Source organism: Sorex fumeus, unplaced genomic scaffold, assembly GCF_029834395.1.
Source record: "Sorex fumeus unplaced genomic scaffold, SorFum_2.1 ptg000058l, whole genome shotgun sequence".
NCBI lineage: Eukaryota > Metazoa > Chordata > Mammalia > Eulipotyphla > Soricidae > Sorex > Sorex fumeus.
In genome coordinates this window covers 525,568-536,056 of record NW_026606115.1, presented here as the reverse complement: position 1 = coordinate 536,056, position 10,489 = coordinate 525,568, and the positions used below count along the sequence as shown (strand labels likewise).

General features: G+C 47.4%; 1 non-coding gene across 1 annotated transcript; it reads left to right on the top strand.

Moving 5' to 3' along the window:
* Window positions 1–4,433: 4,433 nt before the first annotated feature.
* On the top strand, window positions 4,434–4,540 carry LOC130034359 (U6 spliceosomal RNA). Its single transcript, XR_008794124.1, has one exon. It is a non-coding gene; the product is annotated as a U6 spliceosomal RNA (small nuclear RNA).
* The last annotated feature ends 5,949 nt before the right edge of the window (window positions 4,541–10,489 follow it).

The window sequence follows — 10,489 nt, the reverse complement described above, 5'->3', positions numbered from 1 at the left end:
TATGTTACGGATAGCTTGCCAGGCTTTACCGTGTGGGCGAGATATTCTCGGTAGCTTGCCGGCCTCTCTGAGAGGGGAGAAGGACTCTACACTGATAATTACATACGTAGCATCAGCCATCACTAGAATTTTCATATAATTCTAGTTTGTCATTCACCCTCACTGAGCTCCTGCTATGGAACCCTGGAGACATGTATACCAAATCCTCCTCACTCTTCTTTTTTTTCTTTTTGGATCATACCCAGCAATGTTCAGGGGTTACTCCTGGCTCTACACTCAGGAATTACTCCTAGCGGTGTTCGGGGGACCATATGGGATGCTGGGAATCGAATTTGGGTCGGCCTCATGCAAGGCAAACGCCCTACTCGCTCTGCTATCACTCCAGCCTGACAGTACAGGGGATAAAAGGAGCCTGCCTGGTATGTAACTGACCCCAGTTTGATCCCCAGCACCACACATAGTCCCTGAGCACTGCCAGGAATGACCTTTGAGCACCACCAGGAGTTTCCCCTAAAGTTGCCCCCAAAGCATGAAGGCCATACCCCTTTTGTGGAGCCAGGAAGTAAGGGCCATAGGTTTCTAACTGGCACTGGTACTGGCTCAGAGAAGGCTGGATCTCCTCCAGAGAGAAGCTCCAGCAGCAATAAAATGCTGTGATAAGAACAGGGATGTGAATCACCCAAAGTACAAAGCTCCTTCTCTTGACAGCACCCTAGCAACAGGCTCTTATCTACACAGAAAGCCCTAAGCTGAGGCAGTTTGGGAGAAAACCTACTTTGTAAAGGCAGGCAATGCACTCCCCCATTCTCAGGGTTGGTCACATTGCAACTTGGGATGTGCAATTCCTTTATTTTCCTTTATTGGGTACTCTCAGCTCTTTTCTCTCTGGGGAAAGCCTCCACTTCCTTGAAGCCCTCCTCATAATCTCTAAAACTTATTTCAGGGGCCAGGCAGTACAGTGCATAAGGCACTTGCCTCACACAAGTTCAAACCCTGCACCCCATATGGTCCTCCGAGCTCACCTGGAGTGATCCCTGAGTGCAGAGCCAGAAGTTCGAGGGTAGAACTAAAAGTAAGCCCTGAGGGGCTGGTGCAATAGTTCAGCAGATAGGTTGTTTTCTTTGCATGGGGCCGACCTGGGTTCGACTTCCAGCATCCCATATTATAATCCTCAGCTCTGCTAGAAATGATTCCTGAGTGAAGAGCCAGGAGTAACCCCTGAGCATTGCCAGGTGTGACCCTAAAAGAAAAAAAAAGTAAAGCCCTGAGCACCACTGAGTATGACCCGCAAACCAAACAAACCAATCCTGTTACTTCACTGTTCATCTCCTGAATGTTTTTTCCATTTTGAGGTCATACTCAGTAGTGCTTAGGAGCAACCCCTGGACCATCTGCAGTGCTGGAGATTCGAACCAGAGTCAGTAGTATATAAAACAAGTGCCTTAATCCCTGGACTGTCTCTGTCTCTCCTTCTGAAAGTCTCTTCTGTGATGGTGGATTATGGACCTGGGAATCCAAACAGAGGTCAGCACTTTCTTTTTTTTCTGCTTTTTGGGCCACACCTGGTGTTGCACAGGGGTTACTCCTGGCTCATGCACACAGGAGTTACTCCTGGGGGTGCTTGGGGGACCATATGGGATTCTGGGAATCGAACCCAGGTCAGCCATGTGTAAGGCAAACGCCCTACCCACTGTGCTATCATTCCAGCCCCCAGGACTAACTTTCTTTTCCAGCGAAGGAACCCTTCACTCTGAGGCCATGGCTTCCAGAGAAATCAGGTGTTGGGCACTTGTTGATGCATCTGTGAGGATCAAGTGCTTCGGGGGCAGGAGCGATAGCACAGCGGGCAGGGCATTTGCCTTGCACGCGGTCAACCTGGGTTCGATTGTCAGCATCCCATATGGTCCCCTGAGCACTATGAAGAGTAATTCCTGAGTGTAGAGCCAGGAGTAACCCCTGAGCATCGCTGGGTGTCACCCAAAAAGAAAAAAAAAAGAGCAAGTGCTTCTTGGGTACACCTTGACAGCTGCTCAGTGGGGCTGTTGGGACACTGGTAAAGATGCTCATGGCAAACTTTACCAGTCTTTTTTTTCCTGGAAGACGATAAAACCCAGTTTATTCAGCAACAGTGTGGTCTCCAAACACTGGGTGCCCGGCCGAGGATTTTTGTTATGTTGCCCATGACATCTTGTTTGCATAGGAGAAAAAGACGACCGCTGGACTTGAGCTGTTACCGACTGGATTCCACAGGATGTCAAAAGACCGCGTGGCCGCCCACCTACCAGATGGTCAGACTTCTTCATCAAGATCATGAACGATCGGTTTGAGGCCCTTCATGTTCCCGGAGCGAACAGGTGCCATTGGGCTACACTAGCACGCGACAGGGACAAATGGAGACGTTACTGGCGCCCGCTCGAGCAAATCGACGACTAACGGGAAGTTAAGTGATTAAGTGATTAAGTGCCCATGGCATGGAACAGTGGGAGGCAATGGAGGCAGACCAAGGGACAGGTATTTCCACTTTTATTCTTGACCTACCTATGCCACCAGTGCTCGGGGAAATGTCTGGCCTAAATCAGATTGGTCCTAACCTCATTGTGGGCCTGTCAATTTTTCCTCACAGAGAAGAACTTCAGGAGGAGGTAAAATGGTGTAGCCAGATAGTTTTTATTTGTTTATATCTTGGGGCCACATTCAGCGATGCTTGAGGGGTTATTCCTGGCTCTACACTCAGGAATTACTTCTTTAGATGCTCAGAAGACCTTTTGAATGGCAGGGATCAAACCCAGGTTGACCCTGTGCAAGGGAAGCTCCCTACCCACCGAATTATCGCTCAGGCCCCTGAACAAGATAGCTTTTTTTTTTTTAATCAAAACTTATTTAGAAAGACATGAGTGGAGAGTTGTGTTCAAGAGAGAACACTGATTTCTCCAGAGTGGACATAGGCAAGCAAAGAAACAGAGATGAGCAAACGAGATACGTGTTCAAGGGACAACACTAGCTTGACTGAAGAGCAAGCTGATTCTATCAGCCTTGACCCTCCCAGACACATCAGCAGGTGACTGAGCTGGTTGGAATGGGAAGACAGTAACCTTCTAGGGGCTCCAACCCTGCCCCCAACTCCCCTCTTTTCCCATCTGAAACAGAGACAGTGCCACTAACAATAGCAAGATCTGAAAACAACCCCAGTGCCCAAGCACAGATGAGTGGATAAACTGTGGTCTATATACATAATGAAGAAGAACAGATGACATCTTAACTTTCGCTACAATTGTGGATGGAACTATAGGGATCTCATGGACTTAAAGAAGTAAAAGAGGGGCTGGAGTGATAGCACAGTGGGTAGGGTGATTGCCTTGCACACGGCTGACCCAAATTCGAATCCCAGCATCCCATATGGTCCCCTGAGCACCACCAGAAGTAATTCCTGAGTGCAGAGCCAGGAGTAACCCCTAAGCATCGCTGGGTGTGACCTAAAAAGCCAAAAAAAAAGAAGTAAAAGAGAGAACAAATGCCAAATGATTGTATTCATCTGTGGAACTAAGATAAAGTAAAAGGATAGGAAATATTCAATGAAAACCAACCGTTAGATTCTTTTTTTTTTTTTTTTTGCTTTTTGGATCGCACCTGGCGATGCACAGGGGTTACTCCTGGCTTTGCACTCAGGAATTACTCCTGGAGGTGCTCAGGGGACCATATGGGTTGCTGGGATGCTGGGAATCAAACCCGGCTTAGCCACGTGCAAGACAAACACCCTACCTGCTGTACTATCACTCCAGCCCCCAACCCTCAGATTCTGATGAGAGAACTGAGGGAACTAAGGGGGCCAGTGTGATAATACAGTGGCTAGGGCATTTGCCTTGCATGTGGTCAACCCGGGTTTGATCCCTGGCATTCTGTAAGTTCCTCTGAGCACCTCCAGGAGTAATTCCTGATGGCAGAGCCAGGAATAACCCCTGAGTATCATTGGGTGTGACCCAGAATAGAAAAAAAAGGATCAAGGATGGGGGGAGCAGATGAAGAAGGACGGGATAGGGCTGGTGAGATAGCACAGTGGATAGGGAGCTCACTTTGCATGCAGCCGACCTGGGTTCAATCCCCAGCATCCCATATGGTCCCCTAAGTCCGCAAGGAGTGATTCCTGAGTGCAGAGCCAGGAGTAATGCCTGATCACTGCTCACTGTGGCCCCCAAACAAAACAAAAATAAAAAACCTGAAAAGCAACAGGGATGGAAGAACATTGGCACACTGCTGATGGGTGTGGCACACTAATAATATGTGCCTAAAGCATAGATAATAACACTGAGGTAACCCCTGTTTCCCCCAATATTAATCATAATAAATAGGAAGATTACACTGTGGAAAAGGAAGTTAAGAGAGTTTTTTGTTACTGTTTTTGGTCCATGCTTGGTGGTTCTCAGAGCTGACTCCTGGTGCTCACTTCTGCAGCACATATACTAAACTTGGAACAATACAGAGAAGATTAGCATGGCCCCCAGACAAGGATGACATGAAAATTCATTACATGTTCCATATTTTAATTTTTTACCCATATTTAAAAAAAATAAGAGCTCTTTCCTGGCTCTGCCCAAGAGAGATTTTTATTTATTTTTTATAGGGATGAATCTCAGTGGAGCTTGGCTCTGAGGTTGTTGGTGCTTGAGAAACATCAGCGCCATACTGGGTGACCAACCAGCATGTGCTGGGGAGGATGATGTGCCCACAGATGAAATTCAGGGCCTTTTTAAAACTCTGTTCTATCTTTCTGTCCCCCTCAAAAGGATTTTGTTTTAGTGTTGGAGCCACACCTGGCGATGTTCATGGTTTTTTTCTAGCTCTGCACTCAGGAATTACTCCTGGTGGTGCTTGGGGGACTATATGGGATTCTGGGGATTGAACCATATGTATGGCAAATGCCCTACCCACTGTGTACTATTGCTCCATCCCTGTCAAAGAGATTTTTAAAAAATTGTTTAGGGGGCTGGAGTGATAGCACAGCGGGTAGGGTGTTTGCCTTGCACGCGGCCAGCCTGGGTTTGATTCCCAGCATCTCATATTGTCCCCTGAGCATCTCCGGGAATGATTCCTGAGTGCAGACCCAGGAGTAACCCCTGTGCATCACTGGGTGTGACCCAAAAAGCAAAAATAAATAAATAAAAATTGTTTAGTAGGTAGGAAGGCCCTCTTTTAGACAGGAGTTGATGAAGTTTAGGAATTTTCTCTAGTAAAACTCAGCAGTTTGGGGCAGGAGACTTCTTCCAGGCCATTGCAACCCTTCCCGTAAGTGGTCCAGTTGCTTGGAGCTGACCCTTGCCATGCCTGGGACTATGGTTCTGAAGCAGGCAGTAGTGGGACCCTGATGATGAGTACTTAGGAAATAATATAACTAAGATGTGAGTGACATAAAGTGACTCCACTAGCTCAAAAGTAGTTCCAAAACATGAAGGTCACACCTCCTTTGTGGACATAAAACTGAGTAAGTTTCTAACTGGCACGAGTATTGGCTCAGAGAAGGCTGGATCTCCTCCAGAGAAAAGCTCCAGAAGCAATAAAATGCTGTGATAAGAACAGGGATGTGAATCACACAAGTCCAAAGCTCCTTCCCTTGACAGCACCCTAGCAACAGGCTCTTATCTACATAGAAAGCCCCAAGCTGGGGCAGTTCGGGAGAAAACCAACTTTGTCAAGGCAAGCAGTGCACTTCCCCTTTCTCGGGATTGCCCATATCAAATTGGGAAGGGGAATTTCTTTTTTTTTCCCTTTATGGGGTACCCTCAGCTCTTTTCTCTCTGGAGCTTATGTTCTCTCTTGAATGTTTCTATCATTTTCTATCTCCCATCATCTCGAAATAAAATGGTTTACGTTTCCATTGTCTCCTCCTGAAATTTCTTTTGTTCTTGCCAAGAGCAGCTTCCATCTTCCAGCCTGAGTTTCATAGCTCTCCAAGAGCTGGTGGTGGGGACCGGTTCCCATGCCATGAAGACCACATGGGATACAGATGTCATTTGATGGCTGCCTAGTGGCATTGTCAACTTCCTCGCTGCATCAGTGCTCATGGCAGACTTTACCAGTCCTAATCCTCCAGGGCCTGTTACCCAGGTGACAGGGGTGGGTCGAATGAGAAGGCAGGAACCTTCTTTTTTTTCCTTTTTGGGTCACGCCCAGAGATGCACAGGGGTTACTCCTGGCTCTGCACTCAGGAATTAACTCCTGGCGGTGCTCGGTGCTCGGGGGACCATATGGGATGCTGGGAATCTGAACCTGGGTGGGCCTGTGTGCAAGGCAAATGCCCTACCCTCTGTGCTATTGCTCTAGCCCGGCAGGAGCCTTCTAAGGGCTCTGACCTCCTTTGTTCTGCATGACCCCCACCTGTAACAGTTTCACTGGGACAGAGCTCTGTCTAGGGACCTTGATTCCCAGGCCCAGCAAGTCATTAGGAAATACTTGTAAATGAATATGCAAACAAGTTGGAAGCCATTTACAGCTTGGATAGGGATAGGGCTGGGAAGAAAATTCAGTGGTGAGGCTGGAGCAATAGCACAGCGGGTAGGGGTAGGGCCTTTCCCTTGCATGCGACTGATCTGGGTTCAGTTCCCAGCATCCGATATGGTCCCCTGAGCACTGCCAGGGGTGATTCCTGAGTGCAGTGCCAGGAGTAACCCCTGTACATCACTGAGTGTGACCCAAAAAGAAAAAAAAAAGAAAACTCAGTGGTCCAACATGAACCTCACTTACTGGAGACCCTGGATTCCATCCCTGGTCCCACAAAAAATAATCTAAGGGCAGGAGGTGGGGAAATCAAAAAAAAGAGGGAGATTCTGACTGCAAATTGCCTAAGGAAGGTTGGCAGCAGGGCCCAGGCTGAATATAGAGACCAGCAATGACAATTCCTGACTGATGCTTGGCTGAATGTGGCTTGGAAGACTAGCTCCTAACCTCTGTGCCAGAAGTTTCTGTTTCTACTTGCCTTCTCTGGAAACCTGTATGACAGGGAATGGGATAGTTTTCCCCTAGGGAGTCAACTGCTTATTCTTGGTTTGGGAGCCTCCCAGGTCGTGTTCAGGAGGCCCGGAAACCCCACTGGAAAAGTTGGCTAACTGGGTAGGTGGTTTAATGCAGGGGCCTGATGATACTGTGCTCACCTGACTTAGCAGTACGTGGGGATATCTGGGGCTGTTTCTGATTATGCTTGGGGGACCACCTGGTGTTGGAGCTTGAACTTGGCTTGGGTGCCCTAACTGCTGTACTATCTCCTGACCCTTCATCTGTTTTTGTTTTAGGGGGCCCACACCTGGTGCTGTTCAGGACTTATTCCTGGCTCTGCATTCAGGGCTCACTCCTGGCCAGGCTCAGGGGACCATATGTGGTACCTGGATCAAACCCAGGTTGGCCACATATAAAGCAAAGCCTTACCCACTGAACTATTGCTTCAGCCCCTCCACCATCTGGTTTTGTTTTGTTGGGGTTGTTGGGGGGTCCATACCAGACAATACTCAGGTTATTCCTGACTCTGCACTCAGGATTCATTCCTGGTGATGCTCAGGGGATCATATGAGATGCCAGGGTGGGGGTGGGGCCGGGGATTGAACCCCAGTTGGCGACATGCAAGGCAAGCACCCTATCCATTGTACTATTACTCTGGCCCCCGTATGGGTTTTTTTTTCTTGCTGTTTTTTGGGTCACACCCGTCGATGCACAGGGGTCACTCCTGGCTCTGCACTCAGAAATTACCCCTCGTGGTGCTCAGGGGACCATATGGTATGCTGGGAATCAAATCTGGGTCGGCTGCATGCAAGGCAAATGCCCTACCTGCTGTGCTATCACTCCAGCCCCTGGCCTCCATCTGTTTTTAATATGGCCAGTCCCAGCACTTGGGAACCCAGGGGGCCACACTCTAAGGTACTAGACCTGGAAGTACAGTTTAGTGGTCAGGCCCAGCTATGAAGTGTTGGCACAGTCCAAGTGATCTGGAGGGACCATGCCGTGCTAGGGATCAAACTGGGTGTTCTAGGTACCTAAACCCTCTTTTAAGATATTTCCCTTCTCCCTTAGTACCCAGGTCTTCATCTTTTTTCCTCAGTATTCTTTTATTTTGGGTTTGGGGGGGTCCCACCTGACAGTAGCCAAGCGTAACTCCCAGCTTTGTGGTAGGTGGTCATTCCAAGTGGTGCTTGGGAGACGCAATGGTGCCAGATATCCAACCCAGGCTTCCCGTATGCAAACAATATGCTTCAGTCCTTTGACTTCTCTTTCTCTGGCTGCTTCTTTTGTCTTCTGCAATACAATAATAATGTTTTTTCTGCAATAATAATGTTTCTCTTATTTTTTGGGGGGGCCACACCTGGTGATGCTCAGGGGTTACTCCTGGCTCTGCACTCAGGAATCACTCCTAACAGTGCTTGGGGGATCCTGTGGGTTGGAAGGGATTGAACCTAGGTAGGTCACATGCAAGGTGAGTGCCTTACCCCTGTACTATCACTCCGGTACCCCTTTTTTCTTGTGGGTCTCGCACAAGGGTGCTCAGGAGACCATTTGATAGTACTGGGAATTGAACCTAGGGCTCCTAGCTCCAAAGACTGTATTCCTTTTTTTTGCCTTTTGGGTCACACCCAGAGATTCTCAGGGGTTACTCCTGTCTCTGCACTCAGGAATCACTCCTGACAGGGCTCAGGGCGTCATATGGGATGCCAGGAATGCAACCCAGGTTGTCCACGTATAAAGATTTGGTGTGTTATCTTTCCTCTAATGAAACCTTTTTGATCATTTTTAGTCATTCAAAACAAGCAATACAAAATAAATTACTTAGCATCTGCCTTTTGTGCAGGCTTGGGTGGTGGTGGGAAAATTTGAAATAACGGTTGGGGGAAGGTGTAATGGTGGTGGGATTGGTATTGAAATATTGAATAATCAATTATTATGAACAGCTCCTTGAAAATAAAATTTTAAAAATTTGATGTGTATCTGGTTTTATCTTTTTACTTTTTGGGTCATATCTAGAGATGCTCAGGGGTGACTCCTGACTCTGCACTTAGGAATCTTCATGGTTTGGGGGGACTATATGGGACACTATGGAGATCAGGAATGTGCAAGGCAAGTGCCTTATCTGATGTACTGTCTCTCCAGCTCCCAAAGCCTGCATTCTTGTCACTTACTTCAGAATTCAAATAATACTCCAAACCTCTTTACTTGTCAATCTCCATTTTCATCGCCAACTCAAGTTATCCAACGTGGTTTCCCTTTCTAACCTGATCTAGCTTCCCTTTCCCATAATTCCAAGTTATCACTAACTTCTACGCAAGTCTCTAATCCTGCTTTTTATTCAAGCGTCACATTGACGCTCTAGCAGCTTCGAAGACTGCTGACTCTTCTCTCCTTTAAACACTCTTTCCTTGGTCTTGTTCTTTAAGCCTTGGTTCTCCCTTGAATCTATATCTCGCTTAACTGTTTCTTTGCTTGCTGGCTTAACTTCTACTCTGGAGAAGCCTGTGTTCTTTCTCAAACACATCCTTCTTTTTCTCTTCGCTCACATCCTTCTACACAAGTTTCAATAAAAACTATCTTGTGTCACAAAAAATAAACATTCTTTCCTCGGGCCACAGGGATAATTCAAGGGTGTCGGGGAAAGGCCCTGCATTCAGCTGACCCAGATCTGATTCCCACTATCTTATCAGGTTCCCAAAGCCCTACCAGGAGTGATCCCTAAGCACAAAGCCAGGAGTAAGCCCTGAGCACAGCTGGATGTGGCCTCCAACCAAAACAAACATTCTTTCCTCATGTGTTAGGTAACAGCAGTCTGGTTTGTATTACTAGCGAGTCCTTTTCTCTGTAGAAACTCTTATCTGTAAGGACACGTCCAAGTTCAAGGACACATTAAAGTTCTTTGAGGCTGGGCCCTGTGTTATTCAGTCTTTCTCGTCAGGTCCATGACTTCAATAATCAACTAAAATAGATAACTTCACATTCTATGGCTCAAATCGTCTCTGAGTTTCAAGACCCAATTGTCAAACTGCCCCCATTTTCATTACAGTCATTGTAACTTGGCTTTTGCTAAGAACTTCAATATTGTCCACTTTACAAAAAGAACACTTCATGGCTCCCATTTTATGGGAGTGGATGGGTGCTTGGGAGAACTTACGTGGTGGCAGGGATGGGACCACGGTTGGCTGAAAGTAAGGCAAGGGCCATAGCCACTATGTAATCTTCCCAGCCCCAAAATTCCTTTTTTGTGCCACATCAGCAATAATCAGGCTCAGTCCTGACTTTGTGCTCATGGATAACTACTGGTGGTGCTCAGATATACTGCTGGGGAAATAGGATGAGCTGCATGCAAGGCTTACCTCCATACTATCTTTCTGGCCCCATTAGTTATTTTTGGGGGTGAGGGTGTTAGGTCACATCTGGGAGTGCTCAGGGCTGATACCTGGTTCTGTGCTCAGGGAATCATGAGGTCCCAGGGATTGAACCCTAGTCAGCCATGTGCTCCCCTGCC